General features: G+C 39.9%; 1 long non-coding RNA gene across 3 annotated transcripts in view; it reads right to left on the minus strand.

Annotated features, from left to right (window-relative positions):
- Positions 1 to 18,308, minus strand: part of LOC125695019 (uncharacterized) — a 113,084-nt gene that overhangs the window by 89,149 nt on the left and 5,627 nt on the right. The window contains exon 2 of one of the 3 annotated variants that reach the window (XR_007377775.1): positions 13,126 to 13,181. The exons of the other annotated variants lie outside the window; for them this stretch is intronic. This is a non-coding gene — a long non-coding RNA (uncharacterized LOC125695019). The remainder of the gene's footprint in view (positions 1 to 13,125; positions 13,182 to 18,308) is intronic. 3 annotated transcript variants of the gene reach the window in all.

Here is an 18,308-nt window from a genome sequence, read left to right on the forward strand (position 1 = left end):
CATATAGCTTGCCTTGGCATTTTCGGTGGATATTTTGTTAATTAGAATTGTTAATTAGAAGATGCATTTCCCTTTCTTCAGTTTGTTTTCTCCAGAGTCACATAAAACCTGAATACCAAACACAGAACAGCCACCAAAGGAAACCACAAAGCTTTTACTCCCATGCTTGCATCATAAATAAGAAGGAAATAAAGAGGAAAAAAAAAATAAATAAAAAATCAATGATTTTGAGAGAAATAATCTTTGTGAAAAATACCATAACTAGGCAACACAAGTCTAAAGGCTTGTGGCAGCTTTAACAAAAAGCAGTACAAAATCATTCATATTAAGCCTTCTGTTATCCAACAGGCTGGCACAGAAGCAGCTATTTAAAGAGATTTACAAAGACGAAGAACTCTACTAAAAACATCTGTGCCAAGATGTTACTATAAGACACTAAACAATTTATAATCCTGTGACACTAAACGTAACAGGACACAAACTAGGAGTTGTACTTATCCAAAGACTTCCTTACAGGTGTATAAGTGCCATAAGATCATAGAATGAACCAGTGATTGAGCATCTGGTGAAGAGCCATGGCTAGCCTAGGGAGCACAGGTGCAAGCAATTCATCTGCACCACCAGAGGGACACATTCAGTCCTGGAGCATGCCATATAGAGCTCCTAAACATACTTAGCATACTCAAAAGTGGGGTCATGGGGTATTTAAAATAAATAATAATAATAAAAAAAAAAGCTACATAAAACGTTAACTCTCCCGACGGTCTCCCAGCTGTAATCTCTCAAATTTCCCCAGAGTTCCATCAGATAACCCAGCAGGGTCACGTCACCCTGGTTGTGACTTCCTGATCTGGTTTCCCACAAAACCCTAATTCATATTTTAATACCTGCCTAATCACCTACAGTGGCTTTTAAGTTTCAGTATAGCTGGCTGAAACTCTTTAACACAAACACTCTCATTGTCATCCAAATATAAGGATGAATTTTCAGACAAACCAAGCAGAGCACTGGCAGCTAGAAGAGCACAGCCTGGTGGCATTTAGTCTGGCTAGGCTGAATAAAAGTACCATTACACAGGGCATTCTTAATTGTTGGTACTGTGCCTCTAAGCAGGGACTCTATCGTACATTAATTTGACAGCAAGAAAATAAGAGATCAGTTTAAAAAGAAAGGTTCATGTCAAGATTTTCATCATAACAGACAGATTTGTAAATAATGGAATTCTCATGATCATTACTGCTGAGATTCTCCTTTGTAGAACTATGACAAAACTTACAGTGTAGGGGGAGTGGGAGGAATATTTTTTAATAGCGTCAATAGATGGATGGGTTTTTAGAGAGATAGAGACAGAAGTGTATAAACTTCAGCCAAGTACAAAGAAGGAGAAAGTGCCTGGGAAAACATAAGTGAGAGTAGCTCAGCAAGGCTTGGTACTGGGAGCTGAACTTGCAGCTTTGACAAGGCTGACTTTAAGGCGACCTTCAGTGGAGCTCCTTAACAGTGTATGCTGGGCAATCGCTGGTAAATCTTTATTAATTTTAATTGGCGGCACCCATTTATAAGAACCATTAAAAAGGATAAATTGAGCCCATCCGGCGTAATGTCTTTTGTTAATTAGTTTGTCAGCACTGTTTTAATATCCCCTAATGACTTCATATTTCAGGCCTGACATTAAAGGAGACGCTGTGAGAAAGGAAATGGTCTTATCACCATGTACATTTTTTTCTTTTTTCAAACAAAAAGTGTCCTTCCAGACCTGACCAAGGTTAGGTGTCATTTAACTCAGACAGGTACAAGACTTGGAAGGGCCCTATCAACCTATCCAAACTTCACCTTACTGCTTGCCAGCATCCTCTGCTGAGGTTCCCTCTTTAGACACATGCTTAACAGCAGAGAATTTCAAAGTCATCATTCACCAAATATCTACTCTCCACTGTTCATCATGGACTTGTCTCCAGTCTCAAAGCATGCGGGGAAAAAAATATGGGGGAAACCTGAGATACAACTGGAACAATGTCTCCCTTAAGTGCAAGCAGGCTAAACCTCACTAACTGAAGGTTTTTCTGATTCACTAGTACATTCATAGCACCAATACCCCAGTCTATCTTGGGAAATTCTCTTCAAGGTGAGAAGTTGATAAGATCAATTTCAAAGAATACTTTATATATGACTCAGATTTGCAAAAGATTAAAAAATATTTCTCTAAGTATGACTCTTGGGCCAGAATAAAGGGAAGTGAGCAAATCTATGATTTTGGTTTCAGCAGTTCTCTCCTTTCTCCCCACGTTTGTCTTCTGTGAGGACTTACTCAAATACATAAGCTTTTCTCCTGAATGTGTTCACTTGTTAAGTTTTATTCAGAGAGAAAGTACATAAAGGGTCAAGAGAAGGATCAACAGTAGCCATCAGAAAAGGTAATGCAACCTATTACTGGCCTAGAGCTTCCTTTAAGTTATAGACCTGCCTTTATTTCATTTTTTAAAGAAGCCACCATCTCTCTCCTACCCCACATGAACGTCCCCAGAGATGACAAACTGGAATTATTCAGCCAGGGAAGCATTTCCTCATTGTAGAACGCCCATAGCACTGCAAGTTCTAGCTCTACTCAGTCTCCAATAGATGATCAGAGTGGGAATCCTGAAATTATGTTCACATTTCATCAGTGGAAGGCTTTGACTTGAAGGCTGGATTCCATTTTTAATGAAGATTTCAGCTGGTGAGCAGCGGGAGGAAAGTAACGTTAATGCTTTGATGTCTGGCATTAGGAACATATTCACACGAGGGTGAAGAGAATAAGACAAAGTCCACAAGAAAAAGTTTTCCTCTGTCTCACACCGTTTTGTAAAACAGTAATAATCTCAATAATTGTAAAATGTTTGCATTTACACTACTAGAATTAAAATGAATACTAAACCTTTAGCTAACAAGATAGCATTTTTTCTCTGAAATTTCAGGGTAATCCATACAATGGCTCTTCATAAGCATCATCCTGAGAATTGTACAGCTGTGTTCTCTTTGCTAGATTGCCTTTCAGCAAAACACAAACAATAACTGTAAAGTTTGAAGCAGTTATTACTTTTATTACTGTGCAAAACTCTTGCCTCAAAGTCAATGAAAATCTTGCTGTAAAGGTTTAGAGGACTATCAGTTTTACTTTTTCCATTAAAATTTAGAATTAATGATTTCACCACTTTTTTTTTGTGGATACACATTCACAACACTTGAATATTAAAAGCTGCTCTGTGAGCTCCCAAAAGCCATTTTACTGTCATTGTAAGACACTGCCTTATTTCACGTTTCATGCAAATTTAATTTTTTTTCAGGGGACTGCTAAAACTATGCCCTATGTGAAGCACACAGTAAAAGCATGCCTAGGGTAAAATAGATATTCCCAGAAGGATGAATACCTCTTTGAATGAACTGCTAATAGAAGTCTTACGTTTTCCTTCCAACCAGCGTGTCTCTTGTGCACTGATGTGCTCTACAGAATCCAGCCTTTTAGAATCAAAGCTTTGTACAGCACTGCCAGAATAGCTGGTACTTACTCTCCATTTTGCAGCTCTGACAAATACAAATTTACATAAGTCTTCCATTTCTATAAAACAGTATCCTTTGACAAGTAAAAGTTTCAGTTTTCAAAGTGGAACAAAAACTTGTGTTTCTACTTTCACAGTATTTTCAGCTTTTGTTGTACAAAAAAAATTATACCTTTGTAAGTGTCATTCTTGTTAGCTAGAGAGTAAAGAGGTTTTCTTCATATGCATTAAAAACATATTCCTATCCTTGGTTACATGCAACTGCCAGGAAATAGTGTTTCCACAGAATGGTGTCTAACACTGCCGACGTGTAGCAAACTCGGGCCTAGGTCTTACAGTCTGCTCCCCTACACGTTCCAACATTATTTTCATCAGTTGATACCTTTTCTTCTTTCATATGAAACTTTGTCATTACGTACCTCAGATTTGCTTCTCATCTTCAAAATTTCATTATCCAATTATCAAATTTCCAAGTACTAATTTCCTGTATTGTCACAAAATTAAGTCTGAAAATGCAGAGCGCTTTACCCAGCACATTTCAGGTACTTTAATAAGTGCTCAATACTTTAAATTGCTTCATACAATTTATTAAAAATTTACAGTATGTTTTTATCAAAATGTGGTTTGCTAAATTCAATCCCAACCCCTTCTCCCCCCCCCCAACTTACTATCTGAGAAAAGTAGCATCCATTACAGTAACCTGGCTGGTCCAAACACACCTATATAATTAATTTTATAAATGTGTATGACTGGAACTACAGGCAGACAGGGACAAATCACAACAGGTAGACTATCTATGTAGCAGCACAAGTTTCCTGACCTCTGGGCTGGTTCTGGCTTTCTGAGTTGCCACGAATCATTCAGGAACTCAAATGGCTTTATATGTGTTGATATTTTTTCTTTCCGTGACAGGGAATCAAACTGGGAGGAAGGGAGAGATCATCCATACTTACAAGAACACCTTTTTCTTAATGACATTGTTATTAATAGAATTAAGCTGTGATTTTTGATAGCAGATAACTACACAATACATTCACACAGTGCATTGGCAGGCACCTGAATGAACTGACTTGTAAGTTACCAGCCTGCAGTGACAGCTGAGAGGCCGACATCAACTGTCAACTCGCAAACAGAGGCTCATACAGATGCACTGCTGGCTTCTAGGCAGGTGCTGAGAGAGAGCTTTAAGGGCCCCTTGTTTCCACTGGTGTGTATATATATGCCAGTCGTCCCTGTCTGCAGATAACAGCCACCACAATCTCAGATGCAGTATGAGTCATGTGGCACACTGTCAATAATGGTATTTGCTGGTGGTCTTTACAGACTTGGCTGACTGATGTTAAGTTGTCAACGTTTGTGGATTCAACAGTATTGCTAACTTCTCAAGGTTATCCATTTCTGAGAGACTTCCAGATGTGCTCTGTCAGCACAAACTCTCCCCTCTTTGCCTTGTTGTATTCTGATGCCTATTTCTACCTCCCCCCAACCCTCTCCCATCCACAAATACCTCTAGAATACACTCACACAGGAGTCTTTATAACATTCACACAGGAGATCTGACAATTCTGGGAAAAACAGAACTATTAGGCAGGACTATGTGAGCTGCATCAATTGCTACAATTAGTAGTTCAAAGGAGAGCCAACCAAAGAGACCTACCAGAATTAGAGTAAAGCTTCAAATTGAATTGATTACAGTATGCACGAATGTTTTGGTTTGTTGGGCTTCTTGGTAAACAGCTAGGAACTATAAAGACAAAACAAAGGTAAAGTCAATCAAGTACTTTTTAAATTCAACATATTGTTTAAATAAAACCAAGTTCAAAATGAGGCATTTTAAAATCATCCCACAAAAACATCTTCAGAAATAACTTGAATTTTGGTTTTTTGTTTAATCTTTCATCAGGAAATCACAAGCCAGTTTTTCACTGGAATCAGCTTTGTAGTTTGCATCTCAGCAGTGGAAGTGGTAACTGCCTGATTTTTTCCCCACGGGAAAGATCATAGAAGGAAATAGAACAAATCACATTAATTTGTGTAAAATCACAAGAGTCACTGCCTGTGACTTTCACAAGGTCCTAAATCTCACCATCATTTAACCAGCAACTTGTTAGTGCTGCAGCACGCTCAGCGTTTAGCATCAAAGGGGAATATTGCTGAGTTGGCTTACACTTACAGCTCACAAAGAAAATGCCCACTGTCCTTATCCTCATTTTGCAGAGAAGAAACTGAAAAACACAAATTGTTTGATCTTCGTGGCAGAATCAGGAGATGCCTACTTTTATTTTTCCTGGAAAAATACAGAATTTATTTTTTTTTTAATGGGTTTAGAAACTGGAAGTGGCATATTTTGCAGCTCTGATCTGACAAGAGAATTACTCATTCTTCCACCATTTCCTCAGTTTTCTTCAGTATCCCCATCTCTTATCTTTTTCCCTAGCAAGCTCCTGGTGGCAAGGCTAGAAACCTTTAGCACTGATTTTCTTCAATGAGAAGTTCCCTCTCTAGTGTCACACCCGTCATAGTTTCAGTTTTGTCAGTTTTGTTTCCTGCAACAAAAGCAGCCACAACTATAATAAAATAATTTCAAAGGTAAAATGTTTTTATAGCGAAGTTCAGAAATGAACGAAAACAGGGAATTCAATTAACAGTGTTCTCCTGGTCCCTATTCAGACAGCTACACTACAGCTTTCTCATAAAAGAGCAGCATCAAGCAAATATGAAGATCAACATCACTGTAGTGATCTGTCTCCTGGTATCTGATAGTTCACTCCCTTCCCTTGTCATCAACTTTTTTTCAAGTAAAATTATCTCCTGAATAATCTGTGTAAATATTCTTGATGTAGACCCTATGTACAACTAATTTCTTACACGTATTTTGTATTAGAAATAATTTAGAAATTAGAAATAACATTACTTCCATTCTCTAGTCAACATGAATGTAATTCTGGGGGGAAAGCGAATAGTCAAGAAGAGGGTAGTGAATTTCCACTAGATGGCAGAGGCGGTTCCCACCTGTAAACCAACCTTAGCAGAAGAAAAGCAGAGGCCCCTTGAAAGCACTGAAAAGGTCTATCCCTCCCTTCTCCCACAGCGTGATGGATGGGCCTCTCTCAACAAGCAGATGGAAGTTGGGCCCAGGGCTAGGTGAAGTGCCTGTAGCCGGGTTTTATAGGTACAATTTAACAGATTGAACGGTGGGGAGAGGTGAGGGAAGAGACTCTCAGTCCAATCTGTGAAAAATAAATGGTGATGCCAAAATCAACAGCGTAGCAGAGTGCAAAAAAAAAATAAAAATGCTTCACTATCCACAGTGAGACCGGTCTGAGCAGAAGATGCCTCCTGCTTTCTTTTTTCATCAGCTCAGCTTCCCATGGAGGAGAAAAACTGCTTTCTGCTACCTTTCAGGGCTTGTTAGAGCTCTGATGGCACACCACCACACCAGATTTTTTGCCAGAGGCACCACTGTGCTGAAACTGCCTGCTTTCCCCAACATTTCAGCTGCCTTAGATATAAGCTAACAGGTGAAGCAGGCTGAGGAAGAAATCTTGAGTTTAAAACAGTTACTTCCCAGAAACAGTCAAGGTACAGACACTATGCCTGCACAGACAGCCAGAGATTGACATAATTCCTGCATAAATCCAGCACTCCAGGCTTCACCCCACATATTCAAACAATTTGAGTTCATATGAGGGAATTTTATATTCTGCCAGCAGGACATAATTTAGCTTGTTTTAATGGAATCAGAAAGACATGAAGAAGCTTTACAACCTTCAAGTAAGCCACGATTAGCAACTGTACCTAACAGAATCTAGTATCCTGTATATCCCTGCTTTTCCAAGCTTTGCACAGTGCGTTCTGCTGTCACCACTGAACTGAGCTTGGAGCCAGGAAGTTTACCATATGCTTATATTCAAAATGCTTTCTGTCCTGCTCCATTCTGATCTGGAAAAGCAGATTAACCCATTCAATTGTAAAAGTCTTCTGCCAAGAGAAATTTTCATCCATGCTTTTCTACCTCACCCAGCCCTGCAAAGCTCCCCCCAGCTCCTTGCTAATATTTCCCCCCTCCCATTCCCCTACTGCTGCATCTCTCTTATAAGCAGAGAATTGGCTACTTGCTACCCTAAATGCAACAGAAGATTATGCAAGAGATCTCCTCCTGAGAAATGACCTTTCTACCCCTGGTTTCGATGCTGGGACAACACCGCTTGTGTATTTTACGTTCCAACAAAAACAAATTCTGGATGGATAAGAAGAGTTACAAATTTCCCTTGAGCCTCCCTGCTATAAATAAACAAAAAGAAATAAGTGACAGACAGCCTTCTTGAGAACATTCTTTAGAAGATTAAATGCTACTTTAACAGAGATCAATGTGCTGACATTTTCTAGAGCTGAAAGGAGATTCACATCTCAAGAACTTTTGGAGATGCATCAGACTCAGGATAATATCAGCATGTAGAAAGGAGTCAGAAAGGCTTAGACAAAGAAACATGCGTTAAAGCAAGAAGATGCCCTTCCTTGTTCTGACAGTTATTTTCTCAGGCACCAATTATCAAAGGAAGGGAAATACTTGCTGAGTATGCAGAAGGATTTAATGGGCCTGAAGTGCTCACTCCTGAAGGCCAAACACTTACATGCTCAGGCCAAGGAAAGCAAGGAGCAGCTCCAGGTCAGCATACTTAACCCTAAGAATATTTTGACAAATAGCAGGTATCTGCTTCAGAAAGTCAGCCCACACTATCCTATCAAGTAGATCAGGACAGGCAACAAAAAATTTGCTTAGAAAGCAACAGAACGTACAGACGGTCTCCAAAAATTTTAGAGGAGACTGTTTGAGATCCAGTTATTGCTCCAACAGATGGATCATAGAAACAGCTGCAAAATCCCCCCAGAGCGCAGATCAGAATTCTGAGCAAGAGCTTAAGAAAGATTCAGACATGGCACTTCTGGCTGTTTATTCTGCACAGAGATCTCAGGCAAAACTCCACCCTCAGGGTGATGCTACAATATGAGTTAACCCATTCATGATGTAAGCAACAACAAAAACAACTTAAATTGTTCAAGAACAGTTTTAAAGAGTTGGAAAAAATCATAATTGGCTTTATTTCTGTTTAGAGTTTCCTAGAGATGGACTAGTTACATGAGGTACAATCACATGGTGTATGGCAGTAGAATTTCCACATTCATTGCACCAGCACTGAATTCATGAATTCTGTTCGCATCCCTCATCATGAGGGAACAAAACTGATGTTGCCCTCATCCATGCAGAAATAGCAAAACAAGATGCATGGATTCAAATCAAGTTACTTCAGGGGGGATCTTCCTACAGAAGAAAGATAACGGATAGGAGAAAGTAAAGACAACAGAGCCACGTTCTTCTCCATTTTACCCAGTGACTTAAAAAGAGGCAGTGGGAATAAACTGAAACCCAGGAGATTACATCTAAATATGAGAAAAAACTTTTTAAGTATGGAAATGTTCAAACACAGAATGCTCACAGAAGTTTAGGAGCCCCCATCATTGGAGAGTAGTCGAAAATGTGGCTAGGCACGACATAGAATAATCTGCTCCAGTTTTGAACAAGGAGTTTGGACTAGATGACCTCTGAAGGTCCCTTTCAACCTCAGTGTTTCTGTGGTGCTGTGAGCCTGCTTTAAGCTTCATGCTTTTAGCTCAAGATGTGTTACTTCTAGCAGGAAGTGATCTCCATTAGAAGAGACACATGATGTACTTCCTAGAATGCATTGTTTCATCATAGCTTTATTCAGCAGTGATGTATTGTTCCATATATTTGTGTATTCTAGCTGAAGCCTCCCTATGTATTTATATATGCATATAAGTATCCAGCTGTATCCTGGATTCAGCCTTCTGAGAAACCACAGTGTCATACTCCCTAGCTAGCAGGTCATGAAATATCCAATAAAGTTGATAGCTAACAGCTCGTGCACTTTCTGAACTCACTGCACTGTTGAAGGTTACCCAGAACATCCATGCTGAAATGCTCTGCAGCAGTGAGACAGTATCTTTATTTTGGACTTCTGTGGATCCTTGTGGGTTGGTTGTATCTCAGTCATGCCTGGAACCATGGCTTTTGGCTCCATTTTTTCCCCAAAGGATAACACACATGGTTTATAAATACCAGAATCATTAGTGTTGAATTAGTGTGAAATAAACAAGGTACCCCAATCTGCTTTAAAAAGCACACAATTGCTAAGAAACAAAGCTGCAAAGTAGTTGCAGCCAGCATCCCATCTTCACTTTAATGGTCACAGGCCAAGTCTCACTCACCAAGTATCACTGAAGACCAGATATCCATCTCAGAAGCATTTTGAAACTATACTCCCCTAGAACAATCCAGTTCACAAACACTAGGATTTGTGAGATGGGAACAGAGTTTTCCTGGGGAATCTGGAAAATAAATCTTGAGGATTGGGCAATTGTTGTATGACCTTCCAAGCAATGCTACTTCCCTCTTTGAAGCACCTTGTCTACCACAGGAACTGTGTTAACAATACTGACATACTTGCTACTCTTTAAAAAAAAAAAAAAAAAAAAAAAAAAAACCTTCCCCCACAAAAAAAGAATACAAAAACAGAAAAAAAAAAGTATTATTCACACTATGCTACACGGATACTAGTGACAAACTCTAACACTAAGCTGTGTGGAAGATGCTGAAGTATCAGTGTATTTGCTGCGTATGAAAAACTGCCAAAAGCAATAGTTTATTCTGGTACATAGTCATTGCTTAATTGATCTATGAAATTTACAAGATACCACTCAGTGCAAGGAAGGAACAAGGTCACATTCTTCACAGTAAACATATAACAACAATAGATATGGAATATCCTACTTTGGAGAGTATTATTCCATCTAACTGAAAGGAAAACACTCTGTCAGTGAATGTATCCAGAAAGGTGTTGCAGGTTTCATAGCACAGAATGTACAGAACTTCCAAGAGAAAATATGCCTCATGCCCTAACAATTAGCACAACTACAATGAGCCACTGTTGCAGCTCATTATATTCCCACATCAGTAGGGAAAAAACCAGCAATGAGATTAGGTGGACACATTCAGAATTTATTAATATCTTAAAGTTACACTTACTCTCATTACTTTTTTTTTTTTTTTTTAAATCTTGACTTCCCTAGAAGTGAAAAAAATATATAGCAAAAGTTCTATTTGCAGTCCTCTGCTTACCAGACTATATGGTCACACATTTAGTTAGATGTAGGAAATAACGAAGTAAAATGCTCTTTTACACCCTTGAATTCTTGCCAATATAATCAAATATTTCAGCCTTCCCTTCACTATTCTGAAATTCAGGTTGGTTATAGGACTTAACTGAGCACAGAATCCTTACTCAGCATTGTCTCAGTAAGAGCTACTCAGTCATCTATGAAAGCAGTAACTCCTCAATCTATGATTAAAATCAATGTCTGGATTATTTCCAATAAACAAGACAGCTTAATCAATAATAAATCACCAGAAGTCAAGAACAGCAACATCTATGAACAAGTTTCACCATAATCACACCACCTGAAGACAACCTCCACTCTTTTTAGAGACCCAGGAGTTGACAGATGCTGCCTGCAGCATCAAATTCTTCTAACGATCCATTTTTCAACAGGGCATCAACGCCCTGGGCAAAAATGAATGAGAATGCCTCCTAGAGTGGCTGCTGCCTGTACCTGCCCTGCAGCTGCCCACATACTCTTGGTGGGTATCTCAGCACGTACAAAGTTACCAACTACCAAAAACTAAAACAGGACTCAGCACCTTCAGCACTAAGACAGGCAAGAACCACCCACCTAAACCAAAGTACGAATTGGACCAGAAACTTCATATGCAAGTAGTGAGGCTACGGCCCTCTGTAACAGCTGGTTTCAGCTCAAGAATAAGTGAGATACCCACAGGGATGGCTGTGAATTGGCTGGTTTCCATCCACAAACACAGAAAGCCTCTGCAGTTCAACCTACAAATGTTCTCAGAATCTGCTTGCTGCAGCTTCAGAAAAGGTCAAGTAGAAGGTGCTCAATAAATAGCCATGCTGTGATCACTCTGGCTGTTTTAATTGGGCAGTTCACTGTGTGTGTTGTGACAGACAGCTGAAACATTCAGACAGTGAGAGTCTGGTCTGTACCCACATTTAAGTACTTGTTCAATTTATATGCTTGCACAAAGCACAACAGGAATTTGGGAGATGGAGCAGCTGCATTACAAGGAGATACTCTTCCCGCTAATTCAAAGGCAAGTAGGCAGAGGAGGATATAAACAACAATTACAAAATCACGAAAGTGGTGGAGAAAGTAAAATCAGAACTATTATTCATTTAACACTGCAATACTGAAAGTAGGAGCACTCATACAGAGTATGGGGAAAAAATGGGTTTAAAATACACAAAAGAAATAACTTCCCTTTACTTATAGAGCAAGTAGTGAATCTTTGGGATTTGCAATCACATGAGATCAAGGAGACCAATAATATCAGCAGGTAGACAAGAGCAGGCTGTATAAAAATTTGACAACTGCTCCAGAACAGTTATGGTAATATAAAGAGGCACATGTGTACCTCCTTGTGATCCTAAATCCAGTGACTACAGATGCTGGGAAAGAAGGAGAATGCATAACAGGAAATGGTCAGGATCATGTCCTAGCCTTATACAATACTGCTTGCTGTTACCACCAAGGGTAGATACACCAGTCTAAATGGGCCACATGTTTGACAGCAAGGCACTAATAATGCTTTTATGCTTGAAGGCATGGCTGAGGAAGGGCCCTCTTCCCCTATAGGAAAAGCAGCTGGCATAGTTTTACCTGTAATTGCTGCCATACTTCAAAATACACGTAGAAATTAAAAAGAAATGGCCCAAATTGTGAAGTTCTGCTGCCTGCTACAGCACAGAAGCTAAATTCAGAATGGTTTCTATTTCAGAAAGACTCCTTTCTTCTTGCTCCCCGTGCAGTCCATACCCACACTACTCCCTGCTGTACAGAAACAATCCCTGTTGTAATAGTGACTTCTCCACAAAACTTCCAACCAAGTAAGCTTGCCTTATAGCATCATGAAGAACATATTCCAACAACAACCTACCAATGACAAGTCTGTTCCTGGTAGGAGCACACAGTTTTAAGACAAAAAGTTTGCTGCTTACTGGCATTCAAACACATGCTGACCTCCTCTGAGCACAGCAGACTTCACCTGTTTCCTTCCTTCTCCTTCAGACCCCACAGCTGTGATGGATATGTTACTAATGCACACAGCACACATGCCACACAGGATTTCATCCTCCTCTCTCCTTTTCTTCACCCCTGAAGTGAAAGGAAACAAAGGTAGGTAGCAACCATCTGGATACATTCAAGGCTCTACCAAAGGCTGACGGGACTTGACAGAGTTGACATAGTTACTTCTGCATGTATTAAATGCCACCTCTTTTCCCAAAATTCTCCACAGCTACTTGTGAATTTATATGCTATGTATACCCAAGACCTTCTGGAGCACAGGATTTACTGTACTACTTTAATTACTGGGACAACTGCAAAGGCAACTGGTCTAAATAAAAGAAGTGTTTTCTATTTGTATCAAACTTACCCAGCTCCATTCTGTAATGGATGGGCAGGCTGATTTCAGAACATGCTTGTGACTCCCTGGGAAGAGAGAGGAGAGAGTGACTCCATCTAAACACAGCAGAGCTCATTCCTTTCTCAAGTCTTAGGAAACATCTGTTTCCATTCTTCCTGAAGGAAGCCAAGCCAGTGAGTACACACAACACTCCTTGTAACAGAGATTTAGAAAGTGTCCACACACAACCTCATTTCATGGCATCTCAAATATAACTTGCAATTATATTGTTATGCACCACGAGAAGCCAAGCACTGCCTCTGAGCAATAGAGGCTTTATCTAGCTCATGCTTCACTGGAAACCAGACAACTGGAATTTGTCCATAGATGTGGTATCAGGAATAGTTCCATTGGTTCAATAGCTAGACAGCTAGTCCTTGGAGACTAACAGGAAAAAAAAACCCACTAAAGCCACCCACTTCCTCCACATGGCATTATATGGATATAATCCATCCCATACCATTAGACAGAGCCTATTTGACAGGGTAACTAAGCTAGCAAGCCTTGGCGTAGACATCAAACTCAATTGTTGGGATCAAACTGATGTCTAAATTTCAAATACTACAAAATTTAAGTGAATCACATAACTAGGAATTGCTTTAGTTTTCATTGTACTGAGGAAAAAAATGTACATTTCCTTATGAGCCACTAGATGTCACTCTTTCCATTTTTTCCCCATGCCTATGACATAACATTTTTACCCCAAAACTGCTAAGTAATCATTCTACAGAGAAGTAGGCAAATAGAATCATTAAGGTTGGAAAAGATCACAAAATGCATCTGGTCCCCATCTGTCAAGCCCTCAGCACCATACCAACAACCCACATCCCTAAATGACAGCAGCAAGCAGCCACACTGCTGCGCATTTCTCCATCCAGCATCTGTGCAGGTAGCATTACAGTGATGGAAGGGATGGCCAAATTCAGCCCCATCTTCACATTTTTACCCTTGCTCTTCCTGCTTATGCTTCACCCATTGAAACCACACCAAGGGCTAGGGCCCAGGCAACAACAAATGACCATTCAACAGCTTTAGCAAAGGGCAGCCAATAAAATGGATCGAAATTTACGGATGCAGAGAAAGCAGATCTTTTCCAAAACCTGGTCCACGTGAACATTCAGCTTGTTACTGGAAAACGAATGATCACACACAAAGCCTACCCAAATGCACCTCTTTATAAATGAGGAAAACGTTTAGCGTTCAAACACTCACAGGTTAAAGTGCTAGGAACAATCTTATTAACTCTTCAATTTCCAGTTTCAACTCTACAAAATGAACAATTTGGGTGGAAAAAACACCCCTTGAGCATCTGTAGAGTCTATTAAACCCTAGGCATATAGACAATCAGGCCCTGCAAAATATTGGTTCTACAATTATTTCCTCAGTAAACTTGCCTTTTTTAGTATCCTTAGAAAGATACAGCCCAAACTGACATCAGTGAGGAGCCAGTGCTATTTCCATTGCACCTTAGCTCCCACACAAACCCAATCCTACCTCCAAGACTTGCGGTAACAAATCCTCTCCTCTGCATGAATACAGATGGCACTGTGTAGCCCAGGCACATCCAGCCTATGTGCCACTCACTGAACGTTTATGAAGACCACACAGTGGATGTGAACACAGTGAGGCACCAGGTGATGTGTTTCAGTAGTAATGACAGCAGATCACCCCTGCTGGTGCAGACTGCGATGAGGGTGGCACGCAGGCTCTTGTTCATGGCTGGTGAAGAACTATAACTAAAGGTGGTGGCTCTGTTGAAAAACAGTTTTTTGTAGCTGAGAATTTGCTCAATTATGCTCCATCAAGTAGTGTTACTGTGCTCTTTGTATCTGTTGCCCATGGAAACAAAGGAGACATTACTTTCAGAGCAATCTACATATTTTATATGTGGACCAAGACAATTCCTCTTCACTCAGCATAGCACAGACTACACAAAATTTTGGACACTGATGTAGCATCAACTGCATTCAACACAATAACTACAGAAGACACAGTGCATTAGCAAGTGTCTAAGCATCATTGCCAGAAAGGCAGCAATTCTCATAAGTCAGGAAAATAATAAAGAACTGCATTTAAATTATTTAAGGATAGAGCTGGACTTCTCATATTTTGGCTGGAATTCTCTTCAAGAGACTTTGTGTATGGTTGCTTTCTGATCCTACCTGGATGTCCTAATGTTCCAGCTTTCTCCTCTAAGCAAGGAGACATACAATGGAAAGAAGAAAAACCAAGGCATTGGTAAAATAAAAGTAGAGCTGTATGCTAGGCAGCTTTCATATTAGAAAGTGCATTTTCTTTCCTTAAGGGCCTATGCGTTATGTTTCTGGGAAGTGAACTGGAGAAAGAAGCCAAGTTCCACTTACAAATGACCACTTCTTAATTCTGCTGCTCTGCATGAATCTGGTTTACGTTAGGTTTTCAAAACTTATCTTTTTAACAAGCAGGAAGTACACACACTCTAAGCTCAAGTAAGTACGAATGAAATCACCAGTGCAACCCCTTTGGCTCTGTTCTTACACCATGCCTGGAGTTTGCAGAAGTTCAGTTTGAAAATAAATGCTATGATTCCTACACCGCTTTTCAAAGACTTTTGAACACTTGGAATCAGATGGTCAGGAACACACTGTAGCTGCATCCACTCACACTCCTATCTCCTCACATTTCCACATGCCCATCAAGATGGGAGAGAACGTTGCAGTGAATGTCAAACACACTGTGCAAGTGCTTCCACACTGCAGAAAGCACCAAGTAGTAATGCCATCTTCACATTCTTGTCAGTTTATAAGTTTTGTATAATAGGACTATGGATAAATTAGTAACTATGAGGAAAAAAACATATCAGTAGCCAGGAGATTAACACTAACAAGATCGCACAATTTCTGAACCATCTCAGTTTTCAAAAGAAATACATTACTAGCATGGCTTTAATAAACGCCACAACTGTGTAACAATTTTAATTTTAGTTTGTGACATAACAGAGCCAATCAACGCAACCCTGTTGAAAGTTCAATAAAAGCAAGATAGAAGTCTGAGCTGGCAAGACTTCCAACAGTGAAAAACAATCTAAGCATTTCCCTGGCCTAAACAGCCCCATTCCAAGTAATTCTTTCCAGTCCTCAAGACTCATCTTGTTTATAGGCATTAACGCATTTTCCAAAACACATCACAAACATGTCTTTCCAGATGCAAAGACTTCTCATTCACAATTTATGCAGCCTAGAAACAAAAGAAAGCTGTCTCGTAGCTTAGGAGAAGACTCACATTAAGTCTCTGCACCGCCAGAGTCTTCCCATACCATCTTGAACAAATCACTCAGGACAGGTCTACACCTCCCAGCAGGGAACAACGCAGAACTTGTTCCCAAGCAGGGAACAACGCAGAACTTGTTCCCAAGCAGGGAACAACGCAGAACTTGTTCCCAAGCAGGGAATGCAGATGGCACAGCACTGCTGTACCAGCATGGGCCAGAGGCAGCACCAGTAAGTTCAGACGCCGTTGCAGGGAGGTGGTTTCAAACTAGTTGGCTCATTGCACTGCATGAATTGTTTGAGGTCAGTGGTAAACCAGCCCAGGTGTCTTTTCACCTAGTGTGAAAATTGCATGCTTAGCTTCTCTATTTCATTTTTCCAATAGCAGAATTGGAAGAATAGCATTTTCCCATTTTGAAAGGATACAAGAAAACAGGAGAAACATGGAGACAGCACAGTAACAGAGCAGGGAACGACACAAATATCTGAAGCCCCTGAAGCACTTGAAAGCTTCTTTGCTGCATTAACTTCATCCCTGGCTTCAAGAAAAGAAATTACGTATTGCCACTGAGTCACACAATTAAAATTGAAAATACCAAGGATCAAGCTAGAAATAGAGAATTGCTGAGGATCAATTTGACCAAGCAATTAGAATTCATTTGAAAAAATGAGGAGGAAACATCTTTGTACTCAGGAAATGCAAGTTAATTGAAAATCTGCTGAACAAAACCAAATTTCTGTTAAGGTTACTGTAGTTCAGGGAGGATTTCCTGATCAAATCAAAAAGGAAAGCATGAATTCTAGAATGTCTTAACAATTCTGCAGATTCAAAAGTAAGACAGATGAATTCAAACTATATAATGAGACTCAGCTCAGAAACATTGAACCCTAAAGCTCCAAGTAAGCTCCTGACCTACCAACACTGCTGGCTAGTTTAGAAGAAGTGTCTTCTGTGCATGTAAGTGAACGCTCACTCTGACCCATATTAAAAAGATTCACATTGCAGTCCAAGGTCACCATCACTATTTCAAATTGAGAAATGTATACTCAGTTCTATTTCATGTGAAACACTGCTGAGATTTGAATGCTGTTTCCCAAGCAAAAGAAATACCGAGTATCAGAGCACATGTTATTCTGGTTCAGTTTAATCTGTCAGAGGTGTCTGTTTTATACCAGTGCAGAAAAGGAAAAGGGGTTTTATAGGAGTAGCCAGTTTCCTCTCCACCTCTACAGAAAATATAGATAGATAGAAAGGAAATTAAGAATTTTATTAAAGAGCCTTCCAGCTTTTTCCAAAAGTTGAATTAAAAAAAAAAAAAAAAAAATCAACTTTAGTAGCAGGTAACTTATTTAACTTTAGGTTCTAACTGAGCACTTACATTGAAGAAAGCTCTATCAACTCTCTCGTGACTCCCAAAATTGGAGTTTGCCTCTCTCACCCTGGAGAAGAAAAAGCTGCAAGGAGACCTCATTGCAGCTCTCCAGTATTTAAAAGATTATAAACAGGAAGGGAATCAACAAGCGTAGACAGTGATAAGACAAATGGAAATGGCTTTAAGCTCAAAGAGGGAAGGTTTAGATTGGATATAGGGGTAAGTTCTTTACAGAGAGAGTGGTGAGGTGCTGACACAGGCTGCCCAGAGAGGCTGCGGATGCTCTGTCCCTGGAGGCATTCAAGACCAGGTTGGATGGGGCACCAGGCAGCCTGCTGTAGTACCAGATCTGGAGGTTGGTGGCCCGTCTGTGGCAGGGGGTCAGAACTCAATGATCCTTGGGCTCTCTTCCAACTCAAGCTATTCTAGGACTCATTCTATGACTCAGAGAACACCACTCTTTCCCTTCCCAGCTAAGTAAAATACTTTAAACCGGTTAGTTTTCCAAATTCAAGTTCCTTTCACTGAAATT

The sequence above is a fragment of the Lagopus muta genome, chromosome 6 (assembly GCF_023343835.1).
Source record: "Lagopus muta isolate bLagMut1 chromosome 6, bLagMut1 primary, whole genome shotgun sequence".
NCBI classification, from domain to species: Eukaryota; Metazoa; Chordata; class Aves; order Galliformes; family Phasianidae; genus Lagopus; species Lagopus muta.